This window comes from Rhinolophus sinicus, linkage group LG18, assembly GCF_036562045.2.
Source record: "Rhinolophus sinicus isolate RSC01 linkage group LG18, ASM3656204v1, whole genome shotgun sequence".
Classification (NCBI taxonomy): Eukaryota; Metazoa; Chordata; class Mammalia; order Chiroptera; family Rhinolophidae; genus Rhinolophus; species Rhinolophus sinicus.
The window spans coordinates 3504963-3525599 of record NC_133767.1 but is presented as its reverse complement, the minus strand read 5'-3'; the positions used below and the strand labels follow the sequence as shown (position 1 = coordinate 3525599).

At 44.2% G+C, this 20637-nt stretch overlaps 1 protein-coding gene across 4 annotated transcripts in view; it reads left to right on the top strand.

Annotated features, from left to right (window-relative positions):
* Positions 1 to 1300: 1300 nt before the first annotated feature.
* Positions 1301 to 20637, top strand: part of TMC5 (transmembrane channel like 5) — a 53703-nt gene continuing 34366 nt past the window's right edge. Inside the window, exons 1-3 of one of the 4 annotated variants that reach the window (XM_074322649.1) lie at positions 1301 to 1815; positions 2553 to 2678; positions 15424 to 15565. The gene's annotated coding sequence lies outside the window, so the exon portion shown is untranslated. Of the gene's footprint in view, positions 1820 to 2552; positions 2679 to 7487; positions 7820 to 15423; positions 15566 to 20637 lie in introns of those variants that run through there. The other 3 variants (XM_074322650.1, XM_019753068.2, XM_074322651.1) reach the window with 3 other exon arrangements.

Sequence of the window (20637 nt, the reverse complement as noted above, 5' to 3'; positions counted from 1 at the left end):
GTTGTTGCAAATGGTAAGATTTCATCATTTCTTATGGCAGAGTAATGCTCCATGTACCACAATTTCTTTATCCAGTTGTATATTGATGGACATTTTGATTTCCGTATCTTGACTATTGAGAATAGCGCTGCAATCAACGTAGGGGTGCATTTGGATTAGTGTTTTGGATTTCTTTGGCTAAAGACCCAGGAGCAGAATTGCTGGGTCATAAGGGAGTTCTATTTTTAACTTTTTGAGGAACCTCCATACGGTTTTTCACAGTGGCTGCACCAATCTGCAATCCCACCAAAAGTGCACAAGGGTTCCCTTTTCTCCACATCCTCACCAACACCTGTTTGCTGATGTATTGATGATGGCCATTCTGACAGGTATAAGGTGATATCTCATTGTGGTTTTAATTCTTTGAGCATCTTTTCATATGTCTGTTGGCCATCTGTATGTCCTCTTTGAGAAATGTCTATTTAGGTCCTCTACACATTTCTTAATTGGATTGTTTGGAGTTTCATGGTGCTGAGTTGTGTGAGGTTTTTTTTTTAAATAAATTTTGGATATTAACCCCTTACCATATGTATCTTTGACAAATATCTTCTCCCATTCAGTAGGATGTCTTTTTGTTTTGTTGACAGTTTCCTTTGCTGTGCAAAAACTTTTAGTTTGATGTAGTCCCATTTGTTTATTTTTTCTTTTGTTTCCTTTTCTTAATGAGATATATCAGTAAAAACTTGGACGATTTTTAAATCTGGTGGTTTTTTGTTATTGTTGAGATGTAGGGGTTTTAAGATATATGTTCTGGATATTAACAGTTTACCAGATATATGATTTGCAAATATTTTCCCTCGTTCCTTAGGTTGCCATTTCTAGTGTGGACCTCAAAAGGAATATATCTGCCAAGAAGGACTCCTTGTGGTTAGCTGGACACACATTTATAACTAGAGTCTAGCAGTCATTGCTGACAGAAGCCTCTCATACACTCTGCATTCCAGGGAAAAGCCGTAGAGTGAGCTGAACTCAGGGAATTCCTGGTGTCATCTTCCAAACACTGGACCAAGACCTGCCCTGTCTAATCATTTGCATCTATACCAACCAATCAGAGCAGCTCCACAGTGACCAATCAGAACACAAGAATCTAACCAATCAGGATAGTGCTATTTGAACCAGTCAGACTGTGCATATTTGGATTCCTCATTTGCTTAAAAATGGACCAATCAGGAACCAGGGCAAGAACTTTCTCTATGAAAAGCACCCTCTCCTTGTCTCCACCAGTGCACTTTTGGTTTCTAGCAGAGGGTGCATTTTCCATTTGCAAACTGTTTGCCTGAAAAAGGTTTTACCTTTTACTGTACCCTAGACTTGGGACTCCTGTTGGCATTAGATTGGTGGCAGTAACATTTTGTTGACACTAGTCATCATAAATTTTAATAGCCCTATCTCACCTGACCTATCAGCTCTATGAAGTGAAGGGCAGTATCTGCCACTCTAGTCCCCCAGTGTCTAGTCCCCCAGTGTCTAGCTGTTGGGGAAAGTCGTTGAGAGGATGTGGCCACCAGTGGACCAGAGAGCTGGGTCCTGGCAATCTGATTGCCAGTTGTCAGGAGCGCTGGATCCTGGGGCACAGAGAGGCTCCTCACTTGCTCCCCTGTCCTTGGAATGAAAGTTCTGCCCACACTAAGAGAGGTTTCAAGAATGCAGCCTTAAGAGAGCAATGAGTTGTGGAGACCATCTGGACGGTACACATGACTGAACCCAGTTAGGGCCTCTATAGAAACGTCAAGATTCTGGCTTGTGGGTGTGGAGAGCTACTCGTCTTGTGGCCTCGTAAGTAAGTTCCCTTGGTTGTCAACCCTGCGCACCTACCCATCTGGATGGAGCAGTTTGTCTCTCTCTGCCCTCTCTTCTTGCCCTCCATGTTGATGGTGGGGGGAGGTTTCAGATTTCACCGGAGAAGCTCCAGAGTTTTCACTAGTGCCATGGCTGGTGCATACGAGGTCTTCCCCAGATATTTCCCGAAGGCAATAAGGAAGGGCTGAATAAATTCTCCCGGAAGAACCGGGAGAGGTATTTGGGAACACCCTATGGCTTCCTGCCCAAGACCAATACTATCCAATAGAGAAGTGTAGTGAGAGATATGATTTTAAATCATTTAGGAGCTGTATTTTAGAAAAAGAGAGACAGGTGAAATTAATTTTAATCATATATTTTCCTTAAACTGTATCCAAAATATTATCATTTTAACACGCAATCAATTTAGAGCTTGTAAATGAGGTTTTATAAAATCCTTTTTCGGTCTTATGTCTTAAAAACACCTCAGTTCATTGGAGCCACTATTTCAAGTGCTTCATAAGGGCGTGTGGCTAGTGGCGAATGCTTGGGAGAGTGCAGCCCAAGCCCGTGGCCCTCCAGGTCCTCTGGGACCCTGCAGTACCCAAGCCGGCGCCTGGCATCTGGTGGGCGCTTGGTAAGGTGTGCTGGATGGAAGGAAAGAATGAATGCAGCCGTGGGGCAGTGAATAGAGGTCTCCGATGCCAACAGGTGTACAAACCCCGCTCTCACAGGAACTTGGCTTGATTCCAAGAAGAAAGCGATCAGCCTTCCAGGCAGGAAGTCCAGCTCTGGTGCCAGGACACGCAGCCTACAGGACTGCCCCAGGCCGGGGTCTCCAACGTGCTGTGACCCTGCGGGTGAGCAGACAGGGCGGGGGGCTACGGGAGCGCCAGGTACAGGGGATGGGTGACAGCTGGTGGGAGGTGACGCGGCTCACCAGGTTCTGGGACCAGCGCTGGCACAGACTTCCCAGGTATCCACCGAGACTGGGCGACTTGCAAAGCCCCCGCCTTGGCTCTGATAGGGGATCGATGGGGAAAGTGGGGCGCCTCACTGGGGATGTCCTCAACGCGCTTGGCAGCAAGGTGGCCAGAGGTGGCACTCGTGGCTGGGGGAGTGGGTGGAGGTGGGGACGAGTAATGCGGGGAGACCCACCCAGGGTCGGGAATCTGGGAGTGGGGTGATCCGGGTGGTGGCTCCAACGCCGGGCGGCTGCGCGCTGACCTCCGGCTAGGAAAGCTTCGAGGAGCGCAAGCAATCGGTCGCCTCCATTCAGCGGGCTCCGCAGTTGCAGGGAGAGAAGAATAACCGCGCCCATGTATCAGGCGCTCAGCCTACTGTGTCTGACCGGGTTAGCTTTTCTCTGCGCAGCCACTTGTTTCGGATAGCGGGCTTTGGAATCTCAGTTTATGCGCTGTGCGCCTCTGGGCAAGTTACCTACCCTCTCTGGACTCCAGTTTCCACCTCTGTAAAAGAAGAGCTGAAACTAGAGGACGCCCCCCCCCCCAAAGGATTTCTGTGGGCCTTCTGTGTGCTAGGGACCCAGGAAGCGCTTCCTAAATGTTAGATGTTGTTATTTCCCCAGGGTTGATCTCCTGAGATAGGATATCTCCAGGCCTCATTTTACCCATGAGGAGACACGGCCTCAGACAGGTTAAGTAACTTGCCATCGCAATTAGATGGAAACAGCAGATTTGAACCCAGGAAGTCGAACTCCAGAGACTGGACCTCAATGTCTAATCCAGGTCCCACTTTTTCTTACAAAGATGGAGGTGGGGCTAAGATGCTCCTGAGATCCCTTCTCTCCGCCTGTGTAATGGGTACAGTAATAGCACCTAACCAGTGGGTTACTGTGGATTAACTGAACTAACACACAGTATGCCTCCCTACTAGCGTGTACAAGCCCCCGGGGTAGGATTTTTTTTTTCGGTTTTGCTGGCAGATACTCCCCCAGTGCCTGGCACATACTAGATGCCCAATTAATACTTGTTGAACGACTAAGGAGCACCCACTACTTTTTGTCCTTACAATGATCCCTGCTTGCCCCACATGCCTGACGAGGAGACTGAGGTTCAGAAAGGTTAAGTGACTCATGGGAGGTGACAGGTGCCGGGTAGACGAATCAACATATGAACCCAGGTCTGTTTCCTCCTCCAGTCTGTTCGGTCTTGACGTCCAATCCAGGTTCCATCACCTCCTGGTAGGGTGACTGTGGCAAGTGACTTAACTCTTCTGTGCCCCAGTTTCCTTATATCTAAAGTGGGGACACTAATGGTACCTACGCCGTGTCGTGTTGTCAGGATTAAATAAAGAGAAGGCATTCTGCGCAGTGCTGGCATGTCGCAGGAACGCAGTAAACACTGGTACGGTGACAGCCGACGGCCCACTCCTAGAGTGGAGGGGAGGCAGAGAGGAGAGTGGAGGTCAGAGGCCCCGTTTGCTCTCTGGAACATTCCTGAGCACAAAGGGAGGGGTGTCACAGGTGTCCCGCTCTCCATCTTATGTGCAGGCGGCAGCCTGTCACAAGGACCGGCAAGCCTCCTGTTGTTCTCTCTGCTTCAGTTGATTCCTTGTTGGCAGATGAGGCTTTTGGGAGGAGGATTTCTGGTGGCAAGGACAGTTATGCAGTGGTGATTCTAGCTACACCTGTTCAAATATCATCTCTAAGTATCATCCAGCTCTGGGACTTTGTCAAGTTGCTTTCTGAGCCCCAGTTCCCCGATCTGTTAAATGGGCCCAATAATTGGACCTCATAGGGTTGTCGGAAGGGAAATCTGAACTCATGTCTAGACGGCATTTGGCACAGTGTCTGGCACATAACTCCTGGCAGCTGTTGTTGCCTGTATTATTTGATGCTTGAAGCTTCTTTCTTTCTATCCTGACCTTAGGATCTGCTGCTATGCAGGTGAAACTATTCCAGGAGCATTAAATAAAGTGCCTTTCCCTCAAACTCCTTCTGATGTAGAGAGTCACATTCCAGGGATTCCCCATTCAAATCCTTGGAGCGTTGTGTGCTCATAGGGCAAGTGGTGCCCTGAAGTGTGCCAGAGCAGTTCCTGGGGACAGTAAGCTGGCATGTGATGGGAAGGGCACTGTGCCCTCCTTAGGGAACTCCACCCTTTGATGTGGGCACATGGTGGTGGTGGGATCCTAGCCTTTTAGTATCATTTGAGTCGTTCACATTTGCTCTGCTTGCTCTGTTATGCTAAGAGTTATGCTAAGCTCCAGCTCTAGTAATCAGTGGAACCTGGGCTCCAGAGCCGGGCTGCCTGAGTTCCAATCCTGCCTCTGCCACTTTTTAGCTGTGTGGCCTTGGGCCGAGTTCCTTAACCTCTCTGTGCTGCAAATCTGTAAAATGTGATGATTGTAAAATACCTAACTAATAGAGCTGCTGTGAGGATTAAATGTAAACAACATATATATGGTGATAAGAACAACGTCATGATAAACATTAGCCATTTATGTATGTCATGAGTCTCTCCATTTTACAGCTGAGGAAACTGAGGCTCAGGGAAATGAAGAATCTGTCCAAAGACAAAGCAATCTTTTCTTGTCTCGCAACTGCCCATTCATTTCCATTCCACTGCCACCATCTTCATCAAGCCTCCCTCTTTCCATGTCCAGATTTCTTCAGCTGACCCCGTCTAGGATCTCTGTTTCCTGTGTTTGGGGCTCCCAGCATCTGCAGCTTCCAGAAGGTTCTCTGTCTCCTTCACTTCCAAAACTTTAGGGGTTTCCCAGTGATCTTGGACTTAGTTCTTTTTGTTTTACTCTTTCCATTGTTTTATCTGATTAGTAATATAATGCGGAACCAAGTTACTTTAAAAATGTATGCCTTATAAAACTATTTGCATAGGATGTGAGAAAATCTGCACTTTCATCCCCTGGTGATAATCATTATTTAGAGTTTCATGTATGTCCCTGTAGGTTTCTCCCCCTTCCCCCACTATAATAAGATAAATCTTTTTTTGAGTTGTCTTGAACAAAAATGAGATCATGCTATCCAAACTATGTGCAGTGCACAGCAGAAAATTTTCAGAACTTAATGTATTTGTTGAGCACTACATTTCCACGTGGTGTAAAATCCAAAAGATGTCTAAGCAAATATCGAAAAATCTCTCCCTTCGTATTTGTCCCCAACTACCCAGTAGCTCTCTCCAGAACCTGCCACACTTGCCAATTTACAGTCCGCCTGCAAAGAAAGGAAGAAACATGTAATTCCAGTTTCCAGGGCAGAATATGTGTCATAAACCACACTATATAAGAACATGGTATCGTTTCTAGAAATTTATGGAAATGGAGGTGGAGAAAAAACTTTACAAGGGAAAAATGCTGAGGTGCTGCTTTTCTTCTCCTACGTAATGGTGAGTTGGGAGATACAAAGTTCACGGAACATATCCATAGTAGTGGCTCTCAACTGGGACAGTTTTGTCTCCCAGAGAACATTTGTCTATTTCTGGAGACATTTGTGGTGGTCCCAGCTTGCGGGGGTGGTGATGGGGAGTGTGCTACTAGCATCCAATGGACAGAAGCCAGGGATGCTGCGAACATCCGACAATATTCAGGACCGCTTGGCACAGCAGAGAGCTATCTGACCCCAAAAGTCAGTAGAGCCGAGATTGAGAAACCCTCACTTATACCTACAAAAGAATTACTGACATGTCCTTTTGCTCGGACTCTGATCTGGCTCAGCTCCATACTGATTGGCGGGCAGGACCCTGCATCCCACGTGTTCCGTGAGTCACGTGCTGCCAGGTCCTGTCATCTCACCTCGGGAAGGGCAGACAGTTCTTGTGGCAAGTAAAACCATCTTCTAGGAGATCACCATCCACCTCCTCTCATTTTAAGACCTTTCCTTTGATCATGCAATTTATAGGATAAGTCAAGTCTCTGTCTCCATCACGGGTAAATCCCGCCTTTTTTTTTTTTTTGAAAGGTGGTGGTTTACATTTACTATGGGCACCTTTCATAAAATACATGAAAGGGTGGCACCTGTACCTATGGGCCTCCAATGCTCGCAAATCATAGAAATAGGACTTTCTACTCTTCTTCTAAATGATTCAAATGCCATAGGAAACAGGACTGTGTGTTCTAGTGCACATAAACCTATGGAAATGTTACCCAGCCCTGGATAGTCTACTTCCGTCTTTCTTTCCAGAGAGGTAGAGTATATCTTCCCCATTTTGTCCGTGGAGGGCAGGAACTGAGACTCTGAAGGGTAGTATCATCTCAGAGGGGTAGAGTCTTAAAGTGCGAGTCAGGATTTGGTCAAGTCAGCAGCCTTGAAGGTGGGCGGGTTCCAGCATGGAAGCAGCTGTGGTTCCAGAATGTGGGCTGTCCTTCATTCCTTGCAGGGACAAGCCTTCGTCATTGTGGAGTGAAACTCTTAAGGGCTGAGTCTACAGAATAAAGTGGCCAGTGCCTGAGGGTATCTAATGGAGCATCCGGTTGCAGAAGAGTTCTTTATTGAATAGAGAACTCTACCTTAGTCTCCGGGGTGGGAGGGAACCACCACTACCACCACCACCACCAACAACAACAACTAAACCAATCAACGCTACTTTTCCTTATGGTGTCCAAGAAATAGAGTAATCTCTAGAAAGGACTTTGTTCTTTTTATTGCACTGATACGGAAATAAGATTGATGAGAGGGAGGGCTTGGGGTTCAGGAAGAAAGAAATACACAATTTGGTCCCTGAGTTAGGGCTTCTGCTCAACGCTAGCACACGGAGGCCAGGGTACAGACGTAATGTTGGAGTTCAAGGACTGATCTGTGTTTAGTGGGCAAGACGCAGTTAGTGGTTATTCTTTGGCTGACAAAGGGAGACCAGAGTGGCATAAAATTGTCACAAGACAGTAAACATTCCCTCCCTGGGAGCCCAGCAACGTGACTAAGAGCTCAAACAGGGTTGTGTTGAAGGCAGAAAAAGATGGGTCAGTAAAAACGAGAGGGCCCACTGTCTCTGCAGAGAGGAGAAACACCTGTATGTTCCTACAGGTAAGAGGGGGTGCTTTGCCGGAGGGCGGGGACAACATAGACACGAGGGGGAACCCTTGGGAATGTGTCATGGGACGAGGACAGAAACTGGGGCTGTCCTGCAGCTTATTGCCAGATGCCAGGTACCGAAAAATGCACAACAAATATTTGTTAGAGGAAACAATGACTGGGGAAGTAGGAGGCGAGAGAGAATGTGTTGGCTGTAAAAGCTCAAGAGCTGTCTCTCTGAGTTGGAATCTGGGCTTCCCTGGGTCGTAACTAGAGACTCTGGGTGAGTCACTGTATTTGCTGGCCTTAGTTTGCTTGTCTGTACAATGGGTAGTATGCTAAGAGCTCCCACCTCCACCGGTGGATATTAGGGCTAATAAGAAAATGTGGTGCATTGTAAGCACTCAATAAATATTCGCTCTAACTCCTTCTCTTCCTTCTTGTATTTCTCTTCTTCCGCTGGGAACAATGATGTTGATGATGATAATCAAAGTTCAGAGAGGCAGGGGTTTAAATCCCATTCTGCCTCTGTTTAGCTGTGTGACTTTGGGCAAATTACTTAACCTCTCTGGGCCTCACAGGGATAATAAATCCTCTCCATAAGGTTGCTTGAGGATTCAATGGCTACTGCATGGGAGAGGCATAGTGCAGTGCCTGGCGCTCCAGTAAGTGCTGTGTAAATGGTGCTGTCTTTATGCTCTGTATTATGCCAGGATGCAGTCAGGTTCAAAGTTCAAGGTTAGTGAATCGCTCCATGTTGGCCCTGAGTTCCCAGAGTGGAGTGCTCGGAGACAGGACACTCTTACAGCTTAGGCGATTTCCCACCACCTAAGGGTCAATGTTCCCCAAGATAAACCCCAGCTGAGGAAATGCTAATCACTAGGTTGGGTCATTTACAGGAAGGATGGTCCTTATTTGTGGGGAAAGAAAGAAGGGGCTGCGTACGATTTTTGTGTTTTCAAAAATGCCAGAACAAACAGGTTCCGTTTCCTATAGCATTTGAATCTGGGTGAACATCCCATTTAGAAAAAGAGAAGAAAAAAAAAAAAAGAAAAAGAGAAGGAAGTCCTACTAAATTTCTTGAAAATTTAGTCAATTCCTTGGTGAAGAGAAAGCATGAAGGACAATTTTTTTTTTATTCTCGTTTAGAATTTTCTGCTTCTGTTCGTGGCTTTGATACGGATCTCTTGCACACACAGACCTTATTTCCTGAAGGGTCCAAGCCTATGGCTATGAAGGTGCCTGGGTCAGAGGCAGAACACGCCCTGGAAAACCCCAGGGGGCCAATGCTTAGTTAGGGGAGGGTTTTGTTAAACTGGTGATTAGAGGTTTTCAGGGGAGGGTTTTGTTAAAATGATGATTAGAGGTTTTGCCCTCACATGCTTTTAAGAAACTGTTTACATTGCCTGTATTTCCTTGTTCTAAACATTACATACTTCAGATACAGGATTCTGAAGCATTTGTTTGTAGTGGCATCGATGATGACAGCCAGACTAATCGTTGAGCTAACCTGATAAGCCCAGGGAGAACAACGGAGCCCTTGTGAGCAAACAAAATCAACGTCTCTGCTGAAATGGGGGTGTGTTTGAGCCTTGGATGGCCTGGTGCCCTGGCAACCTCTCGGGGACGTGTGGTAGCCTTCATGCTTTGTGTTGGAATTATCTTTCCAAGATCAGGAGAAAGGCATAGAAGCTTCCAGAACTGTGACTATGAAAGCTTGGTTGAAATGAGATGCCTGGGAATGAGCCATTTCTTCTTGTTAAGTTCTTTTTTCTTCCTTTTCAGGAATTCTTAGAAGCACAAACTTGAGTGTGTGTGTGTGTGTGTGTGTGTGTGTGTGTGTGTGTGTTGGGGGAAGAGGCGAGTATGCAATTATATTATTGTATAACGCCCATTGTTCCCCAAAATTTAGTCTTTTGCGTTCCACCTTCATAATGTTTGCCCTGTTTCTTACCATGCATACTAATATTTATTCTTTTTACCTAATAGATTTGTTTTGAAAGGAAACATGTCATTATTGTATATGGGAAACTTACATCGCTGGCTTATAAATACAGGTGACTGTATATTTATATGCATACATACATAGGGAATACCAAACCGTGTTATGAAATTCTAGCTAGATTATCTTGAGTGAAAGAAGCTCGTCTCAAAGGGCTGCATTCTGTGTAATTCCATCTACATGACATTTTGGAAAAGGCAAAACTATCGGGATGGGGAAATACCTCAGTGGTGGGCAAACGGTGGGTGGGAGGAGGGGTTGAGGACAAAAGGGTGGCTTGAGGGAGTTTTGGGGTGATGGGACCGCTCTGTGTCCTGATTACGGTGGTGGCTACGCCTGTGTTCAAACTCACAGAAACGTGCACCAAAAATATTTTACCGTATATTGATCTAAAAAACACAACAGTTAAATTCTCATCGTAAGTTGTAGCCTCATGAAGGTTCTGAGCTTGGAGCTTTTCTCTATCTTTGTTGAAAAAGAGACTTTGGCCAATTCAGAGAGGTATTAAAGACCTATTAGAACCAGTGGAGACTTTCCCTAGTTGTTATTTAGAAATATTGAATGGGAATTAAAATGGAAGGACCTACCACTGCTGATTTTCCACGAGGGAAATGATCCTTTCAAGAATTCCCGAACTGATCTGACACCCTCAATTTATAAATGGGATGTATTTGTGCCAAATGTGGATCCAGGCATGAGAACAGGCCTGAGGGAACCGTCCCCTCCCTTTTCCCCTCCCCTTCCCTCCCTCCCCCAGGGTAGACTCGCTGGTGCCAGTGTAGGTTTGTTTCTCTTCCCACTGGCTGAGATTGGCCACCACCAAGATATACTCCAAGTGATGGATGAGATGAATGAGAACATTGTGGGGCAGCATTCATTCATTCATTCATTCATTCAACAATATTAATTGAGTGCCTCCTACATGCCAGGCACGCTGTTAGATGCTGAGAATATAGTGAACAAAATACAGTAAGCCCTGCCCTTTCAGAGCTCTCAGCCCAGTGGAGGACAAAGATTGAACAATACTTGCATCAAGTTAGCATATAATTACAGTCTGGTAAGTCCTACGGGGAGAGGGCAGGGTGTTGCGAGAAACTTTCAAGGAGAACTATTTGGATGTGGAGGGGAAAAGGAGGCCTCTCTGCGAAAGAGCAGTTAGCCATGCCAAGAGTGGAGGGAAAAGTATTCTAGGCAGAGGGAATGGCATGTGCAAAGGCCATGATCCAGAAACACAGGCCAGGGAGTATAGTGCAGGGCTCAGCAAACTACGCCATGCAGTTCAAATGTGGTCTGTGAACTAAGAATGGTTTTTATATTTGGAAATTGTTGACAAAACTCAAAAGAATAATAAGTTTGTGGCACGTGAAAATGATGACATTTACATTTTGGTGTCCAGAAATTGGAATGTACACACCCACTCAATTCTGCATTGTCAGGGGCTGTCATCTGTCTTTGTCAAGTGCAGGCGGCATGGGAAATGCATTCAGGGCCGTTGATTTTTAAATTTTCTTTTATTGCTGTGATGCATGTCATGTTCAGCATGTCAATCATGGTTTTCTTGTGCTTGTTTTGAGGCTTTAAGTAAATGGCACCGTTTACAAACTCAAAACGCTTTGTAGCTCACGTTGATTTATTTTTAAGCCTCCACAGCTTTTTGGGGGATTGGGGGAAAAAGGCATTCACACAGCCAACTTATTCCAGCTTTTTCTCTCCCCCTTCCCCCCATAGTGCTTTAGTGTTTAACTCATTTTAAAAAACAGTTTTCGTTTTAAATTGACTGTGGTTTGGAAAAATTCTTTTCTCCTTTTTTCCCATCTTTACTACTTTTATAATTGTGTGAAATACACGTAAAATTAAATTTACCGTCTTACCCATTTTTAAGTATACAGTCCAATAGTGTCAAGTACATTCACAATGTTATACAACCAATCTCCAGAACTTGTTCATCTTGCAAAAACATCCCATCTCCAGAACGTTTTTGTCTGCAAAACGTCTTGCAAGAACTTCAACAACTAACAACACCCTGTTTTCTATTTCTATGAGTTTGACTGCTCTACATAACTCCTATAACTGGAGTCATGAAGTATTTGCCTTGTTCTGACTGGCTTTTTTCACTTTCGCACAATATCCTGAAGGTTTACCCATGTTTTAGCACGAGTCAGAATTTCCTTCCTTTTTAAGGCTGAATAATATTCCATTGTTTATTCAATACCAATTTTGTTTATCTATTGATCTGTGAATGAACTCGTGTGTTACTTCCACTTTGGGGCCCTGGTGAATAATGCTGCTACGAACATGGGGGCACATATATCTCTTTGAGGCCCTGCTTTCGATTTCTTTTGGATATATACCCACAAGGGGCATTGCTGAATCACGTGGTAATTCTATTTTTAATTTTTTGAGGAACCACCTACTGTTTGCATAGCAGCTACACTATTTTACATTCCCACCAACAGTGCACAAGGGTTGCAATTTGTCCACATCTTTACCAACACTTGTTATTTTCTGTTTTGGTGGGTTTTTTTTGCTTTTTAATTTTATAGTGGACGTCCTAATGCAGATCAAGTGATATCTCATTGTGGTTTTGATTTACATTTCTTAATGATTAGTGATGTTGAGTGTCATTTCATATACTTTTTGGCCATTTGTATGTCTTCTTTGGAGAAATGTCTATTCAAGTCCTTTGGCCATTTTGAAATCCGGTTATGTTCGTTCTTGTGGTTGAGTTGGTGAAGTTCTTTAAGTATGCTGGATATTAATCCCTCCTCAGATGTCTGATTTACAGTTATTTTCTCCGGTTCCATGTGTCGCCTTTTCACTCTTTTGGTTGTGTCATTTGATGTACAGGAGTTTAACATTTTTAATGTAGTCCAATTTGTCTGTTTTACTTTTGCTGCTTGTGCTTTTGGTGTCACATGTGAGAAATCATTGCCAAATCCAATGTCATGAATCTTTCCCTCTGTTTTCTTCTAAGAGTTTTATAGTTTTAGGTCTTACTTTTAGGTCTTTGATCCATTTTGAATTAATTTTTATATATAGTGTAAGGTAAAAGGCCGACTCTATTCTTTTGTATGCGGATATCCAGGTTCCCAACACCATTTGTTGAAAAGGCTGTCTTTTCCCCCACTGAATGGTTTTGGCACCTTTGTCAAAAATCACTTGATCCTCTATAAACGGGCTCATTTCTGGGCTCTCTGTTCTATTCTCTTAGTCTATGTGTCTGTCTTTATGCCAAGTCTTGCTTCCTTTTACTCAGCTTTGTTTATTATTTTCCGGTCTACCAAGAAGGCTTCTTTTTACATGGATCAAAATTGTGCTGTTTTTATTTTGTATCTTTAACAAGGGAAGAGGCTCTGCCCCTATTTCCTTTTCTCCTGTAGCAGTCTTCACTAATGGTTCAAAACAGCGTAAGTAATTGAATAAGTAAATTAAAAAGTGAAGAAGGCAGTCTGCATGGGAGATGATTGAGTGTAAATCAGAAACTTATGTTAAACTCTGTCTGGATTAACTATCTTTACGAACTTGGAGAAGTTACCAAATCCTTCTAAGCCTCAGTTTCCTCATCCATATAATGGGAGCGTGAAGAGTCCGTCACGCTGAATTGAGTGAAGTTTAAGGGGGAACGTGAATGTACATTGCTCTGCTCAATGCCTGGCTCAGAGTAGGCAGTAGAAGTCATGCCTCAAACGTACACATTTTCTTACTTTGTCCATTTCACTTCCTAACTTAGATTTCACTTTCATCCCAAATGCCCTCTCCTTTCTCTTTAAGGAGAAAGTCTCCCATCTGCTTCCCTTCCTTTTTCTTTTTCTCCTATATATATATATATTTTTTTTTTTTTTACATGTCAGTGACTTGGAGAGTTGGAAAAGCCCCTTTAAATCTCCCACGTTAATCGCAGTTTAACTTGGTCATTCTCAAATGCAGAGTGGGGGGTGGGGGAGTGGTGATTTTGTCCCCCGAAGACATTTGGCAATGTCTGGACATTTCTGGATGTCTCTACTTCAGGGAGATGCTACTGGCAGCTAATGGGCAGAAACATAGATACTGCTAAACATCCTACCGTGCCCAGGACACCCCCCACAACAAAGAATTATCTGGCCCCAAATGTCAATGGTACTGAGAAGGAGAAAAATCTAGTTTACCTGAGGCAAATCCTACCAGTCTTGTTTTTCTATATTAGCGTCTTGCTCTTGCGTTTTTGCAAGCTGTGTGTGGCACTGACTGGGTATAATCCAGAGAAAAGGGAAGACAGATCAATTTGGGGGATTTTCCTGGTTGTCCTTCGTAGGTGACAATGTAAAAATCAATAATACTACAATAAGCTACTCTTCTGTAGCTATTGGAAATTAGTACAACCATTTGGGGGTTATCTCCAGTGAGGTTGAAAACACTGAGTGCAAACAACCTGGCAAAACCACTTCCAGGTCTCCTCCTCGGGGACCTTTTCTCATGTGGGCACACGGAGACGCCGATGGGGTACACTCAGATCATTTTGACACTGAAAAATGGGAAATGGCCGAAGTGTCCCCAGGAAGAGAAGGAGTGAGTGCAATGCAGTCTGATCGTGGAGTGGGGCAGTGACAGTCTTTAAGGTGGAGAACGCTTCTAGATTGATGAGTGGACTCCTGACTTCAGTTACTACAACTACCAGCATGGCTAGATCTCAAAGCCCATTCTATGTTTAAAAAAGGCAAGTTGCAGACAATATGTAGGGTAAGCTATAGCGAGCCATACGTATCACTGTTAGGCACTGTCACCTGGTGATACTTATATATGTGGCCCCACGAATTGCCTAGGGCAGCTGTACTAAAGCACCTCCCATGTACATGGCTTCAACAACTGCAATTTATTATCTCACAGTTCCGGAGGCCTGGAAGTCCGAATTCCAGGTGTGGGCAGGGTCAGGGTCCCTCTGACACCCGTAGGGGATGTATCCTTACTTGCCTCTTTCAGTTTCGGGTACCCCCAACGTTCCTTGTCTTGCGGCAGGGTAACCCCAGTCTTACATGGCGTTCTCCCAGCGTCTCTTCACCGACTCCTCCCTCTGTGTGTGTCTGTGTCCACATTTCCCTTTTGATGAAGACGGCAGTCACATGAATTAGAGCCCCCCTTAATGACCTCATCTGAACTTCATCCCCTGTGCAAAGACCTTATAACCAAATAAGGTCACATGATGAGAGGCCAGGGTTGGGACTTCAACGTACCTTTCTCTGGGGGCGCGATTCAACCCCTCACAGCGGCCAAAGTATAAACACTATGACCTGGAAAGTCACCCACCAAAGTCATGCCAGTGGTGGTTTCTGGACAGAGAAGGAGAAGTTGTTGGGAAACCGGATCAGGGAAAAGCGTAAGAGGCTTCAGCTTTCCTAGTCGTGCTTTTATTTCCTTGAAGAAATAAACACAGATCTGGAGTTAACATGAACAAGTGTAGCATTTGCTACTATCTGTTCCTTTATTCTCTGTGTTTTACTGTAGTACAGTTTTCTAAGTGCTTAAGAGCAAACAAGCAGGCACGAGAGCCAGTTTCGTGCTTGTTTATGTACCTAACTGGACGGTGCAGTATGAGATAAACTTTTATAGAAGTCAAAGTCCTCTGTTTTCTGATTTTCAGGACATGTGGCTCTACCTGCATTCAGCAACTTGAAAAATTCAGACTTCAGACAGTGGCAGAGATTGCAACCTCCGGTAACCGTGTGCAGTCCAGCTCTTATCGAAAGCCAGCCTGACAGAAGCCCAAAGCTCATCTGACACAGGTAACTCCCACAGCCTGTGCTGACCAAGCTCGTTTGCACGGTTTGTCTCCGTGTGGGACAAAGTGAGAAAAATACAGAGAGAGGAGTAAGTTTTTATGAAGCAAAATCCAGTCAATTAAATGGCCTCCCTTCCTTTTGAGATTGGAACCCTCTCCTTTTTTCTTAAATGTCCATGAAATGTTTTATGAAATAACAGTGATGGTAGGTCGTGGTACGGTAGCTGCGGTTGCTTTTCATGTCCTCATTTAGCAAAATAAAATGTTTCTTCTCCCCAAAATTAAAAAAATTTTTTTTAATGGATCTATTTGAAATCAAATGGATGGTGACTTATTGGAACTAGTTAAGAATTTCTTTTTTTTTTTTTAATTTATTGGGGTGACAATTGTTAGTAAAATTACATAGATTTCAGGTATACAATTCTGTATTACATCATCTATAAATCCCACTGTGTGTTCACCACCCAGAGTCAGTTCTCCTTCCATCACCATATATTTGATCCCCTTTACCCTCGTCTCCCACCCCCCACCCCCCTTACCCTCTGGTAACCACTAAACTATTGTCTGTGTCTATGAGTTTCTGTTTCTCATTTGTTTGTCTTGTTCTTTTGTTGTTTTTGGTTTATATACCACATATCAGTGAAATCGCATGGTTCTCTAAGAATGTCTATAGAATCACGTTGATAATTTTGACTGTGGGCCGTAAACATGCATATATCTTATATAATTTGCATAAGCAACTTTGATTTCATTTACCTTAAAAGGGTTCCCTTGCCATGTATTGGCGACAAAGTGTTTCCCTTTAGAAAATAAAAGGTACACCTGAAATAATGTTTTGTGGCCTTGCTTTGCCGCTTATGGGGTGAGGTCCTGCATTTGCTGGTGACCAGGTGTGCTGTTTGATGAGCCCCTGGTTTCTCTGTCCGTGTCCTCTGGGTAATAAATGCCCTCAGTTAGCAAAACTAATCTTTGCACAGTTCACGACTGCATGGCCATGATAGTCTAGCCTGGCCCTGGAGCAAGAGATGGGAAGAGGAGGTTAGAGGGGAGAACTATGACCAACCATCTTCTGCTGGCCCATGTAGATAGAAACCATTCTTTTTTGATAACTTCATAATATTATGTTACACAGATGTGCTGTTACTGATTTGGCCCATCCCCTGTGGATGAGTTTTTGGATTGTTTAGTGTTTTGTCATTACTCACAGAGCTTGGCCTGACAACGCTTAATGACTCCAGGGTCCTATATTTTATTAGGTCACTTTGGCAGCTGCAGAACAGAGCTTGTGGGTGGTTTGCCGTGGCTTATGTTGGCTTAAGTCTGGCCAAGCTAAGAGGCAGCAGGGATCCAGATAAATAGCCTCAACGTGACCTCGTCGCGGTTATAGGATGTCGAGTAAGTCCTCACTTAATGCTGTGGGTAGGTTCTGCCACTTTTAGTGACAAAGTGGATAACGAGACCAGTGTTCCCACAGGCTAATTGCTGTGAATGAGAGTTCAGTTCCTACGGTATCTCATCAACATTATAATGAAACAACACTGAGCGAAACGACATTATTCGAGGACCTGCTGTAATTTAATCTGGAACATTCCTGGAATGACAAGTGCAAGATTGTTATGATCACCCATTCAAACCAGGAGTCTTTCAAGGTCAAATAGGGAGTCCACAATGAACAGACTTTGAAGGCATATAATTGCCTGGCAATGTGACTGAAAACCACTGAAACAGTGAAGTGGGAACCCCTAAATGGGGTGTCCAAAAGAGGACCCCGACTAGAGGGTTCAATGGCCCTCATTCTCAGTCAGGTACGAGAGCAATAACATTTGGATGGAAATAAAGTATGGATCCTCTCTGTGCTTTTTCCAAGGCACAAAGCGAACTATTTCTTTGAAAGGGCGGGATATTTTTCCTCTAATAGTTAACAGGAAGCTATGAGTAAGGTTCCCAGAAGACCACACCCACTTCATTTGACGATTAACACAAGACTATTTCCTTAGAGTTATTTCCTCCTCCTCCTTCTTTCCCAGATCCTTTTCTGTAGGCTTAACTTTTTGTTGGTTTAGGAATTTGCCCCAATGCAGGTGATAATGGCTAGAGCACCATTTGCGTCTGAACTTTGACAAAGGTGCAATATACAAGCCCCTGTTAAATGACGTCAGAAGGACAGAGAACTGAACCAACAACCTTGAAACTAGTTGTTGCTGATCACATGTAACATCTGTCTGTCTGTCTGTCTATCTATCTATCCTTCTATCTATCTACCTACCCACCCATCCACCTACCTACTTTCTACTCGTTTATCATCTATCTTTGTATCTACCTATGAGGTCGGACAATTAAGTTCATGAACGCATCCTAGAAAAAGTGCTCCATCCCTCATTGCTGAATATCACTATGGTCACCTCCGAAAGACTCCCCTTGGGAAGCTATGCACCGACAGCAGTGCCTAGTCTACCCTTCAAAGCAATTTTGGAACTCTTTTTCTGGAATGGCCATCAGAGCTGTCATTGTATTACCCTTGATATCCTGAATGTCATCAAAATATCTTCCTTTCAATATTTCCTTTATTTTCAGGTAAAGAAAGAAGTCACTGGGGGCCAGATCAGGTGCGTAGGGAGGGTGTTCCAATACAGTTATTTGTTTACTGGCTAAAAACTCCCTCACAGACAGTGCCGTGTGAGCTGGTGCATTGTCGTGATGCAAAAGTCATGAATTGCTGGAGAAAAGCTCAGGTCATCTAACATTTTCATGCAGCTTTTTCAGCATTTCCAAATAGCAAACTTGGTTCACTGTTTGTCCAGTTGATACAAATTCATAATGAATAATCCCTCTGATATCAAAAAAAGTTAGCAACATTATTGCAACAAGTTCGCGAACTTAATTGTCAGACCTTGTACAAATGTGTGTTTGTGTGTGCTCTATGAATATATATATGAAAAAATATATATGTTAATACATTTATCCAAAATTCTGAGCAAAGATGACCTTACATCAGTCAGGTGAGGCTAAGCTCTGCTGCATCAAGAAACAACCTCGAAATCTCAGTGGCTTAACACGTAAGCATTTATTTCCTGCTCGTGAAAAGCTTGGTAGGTTGGCGGAAGCAGGGGTGGGCTGTGCTCCATTTAGTCCTGCAGGAACTCTGGCTGGTGAATGGGGCCCCATCTGAAACGTCACTGGTTACCTTGGTAGGGAAACGGGGAGCCAGAGGGTGTGTTTTAGCTCTTACAAGCTTTGGCTTGGAAGTGTCACAGTCACCTATGCTCACAGCCCACTGGCTAGAAATAGCCATATGTCACTGCCTTACTGCAAGGAGTCTGCTCTCCTCCTCGCAGTGGCCTGGGGGGGCCTCCAGGGTCTCCTCCCTCCTCCATTGCTGCTGCTCATCTTGGAATTTCTAGAGCATCTGAGCTCTTTGCTGGTGACCCTGAGACCTGCTTACAGGATGTGGTTTTCTGATCCCTTAGGAAGGCTTCCCATGATATAGTCTTTTCAGAAATTTATCCTGGGAAGAGGTGAGGCTCTCTTGAAAAACTGCTGTACTTCCTCTTTTTCACAAGTAGTATGAGATAACCTGTCATGACTTCCTTTCAGTCTGGGCGAATAAGCTCACAGCCAAACTTCGTTACAGCCACTAGATCCACCTACGAGTTTTGTAGAATTGCTCCTGCCGTGCAGTCTTTCATCTTCTGCACATGACGTGATTTACTTCTTCCGCTGGTGAATGACGTTTGGGGTGTTTCCAGTTTCTGACACCTGTGAACAAAAAAAGGTTCTGCGAACACTCTTATTGCTTATCGGTAGATATATTCATGTCTCTGGGGCTGGTCTTATGGTACCTGCTTTTCATTTCTTCAATTTAGTAGGCGTTATTTGGCTTGTTAGATGTAATGGCTAGGGGTTTTGTAGGCCGTGGAAGTCCTAGACCATAAATATATTGTCTAGTCTTACAATGTAACTGAATGAATATGTTCAATTTCCATCTTATGAAAAACAATTAGTAATAAAGCATTCACATTTAGTCTTCAGAGATATCAGTTTGGGTAGATGTCCGTTTGCAAAACGCGGCATATTAGTCAGAATTCTCTTTAATTTGCAAATGACAGAAACCCAACTCCTTAACTAACTTAAGTCCAAAAGGGAATGTAATGACTCGATTATCCAGTGGTGAGCAGCCTTTAGGCGTGGCTGGGTTTAGGGGCTTAAATAACGTATCAGCATTGGATCCCAATTTCTGTTATCTCTTGGCTCTGTTCCCCTCCCTGTTGGCACCAAGGAGCTTCTCTCTTCCCAGCATTTCTGACAAAACTCCCAGAATTGAATCTCATTGGTTATGACTGGACTATATACTCTGACCAAATCACTGTGGCCAGAGAGAAAATAATTCTAATTGGGTCATATATCCACACCTGGCCCATATGGACTGAGAGTAGGGGTGTGACTGAAGCAAAAATGTTACCATAAAAGAGAGAAATGGATGCTGGGCAAGAACAAAATACAGAAAAACGGACTTCCACTGTGCTGAGAAATATGGGATCGAGGCGGCAAACGAACATTCTAAGACAAGAGGTGATGACAGAAGGTTAATATTGTTTTTATCTCTGATTACTCAATAGAAAGTTGAACCGTTTTCGTTTGCATAGAGATAAGCTGGTAAACATTGGCTGAACTTTAAAAATCATCTACTTCTTTCTTTCAAAGGCATCACCATTCATCTCCCTGGAGATAGTTTTGTCTTTTATTTTTCTTCCCTGTCACCCTTCCCATATTGGGTCTGTCCACAAATCCTATTGATTCTTGCTTTAAATTTTCTCCCTCGCTTATTGTTTTCTTCACTCTTCCTACTGACATTACACCGGCAGTTCCAAGCTTGCGTCCTATCACTGGAGTGAACCCTAGTGAAACAAGAGCACGTCACCCCCAGTCTTGTCAAACCCTGTGGCCAGGGCCATGGTGAACACTGATTGGCCAGGCCTGGGTCATGTGACCATCTTGGAATCGGGAATGCCACTAGCTCTTCCTGAATCACCTGGACCAAGAGTCGGGGAGAGGCAGATGTCCAGAGGAAAATCAGGG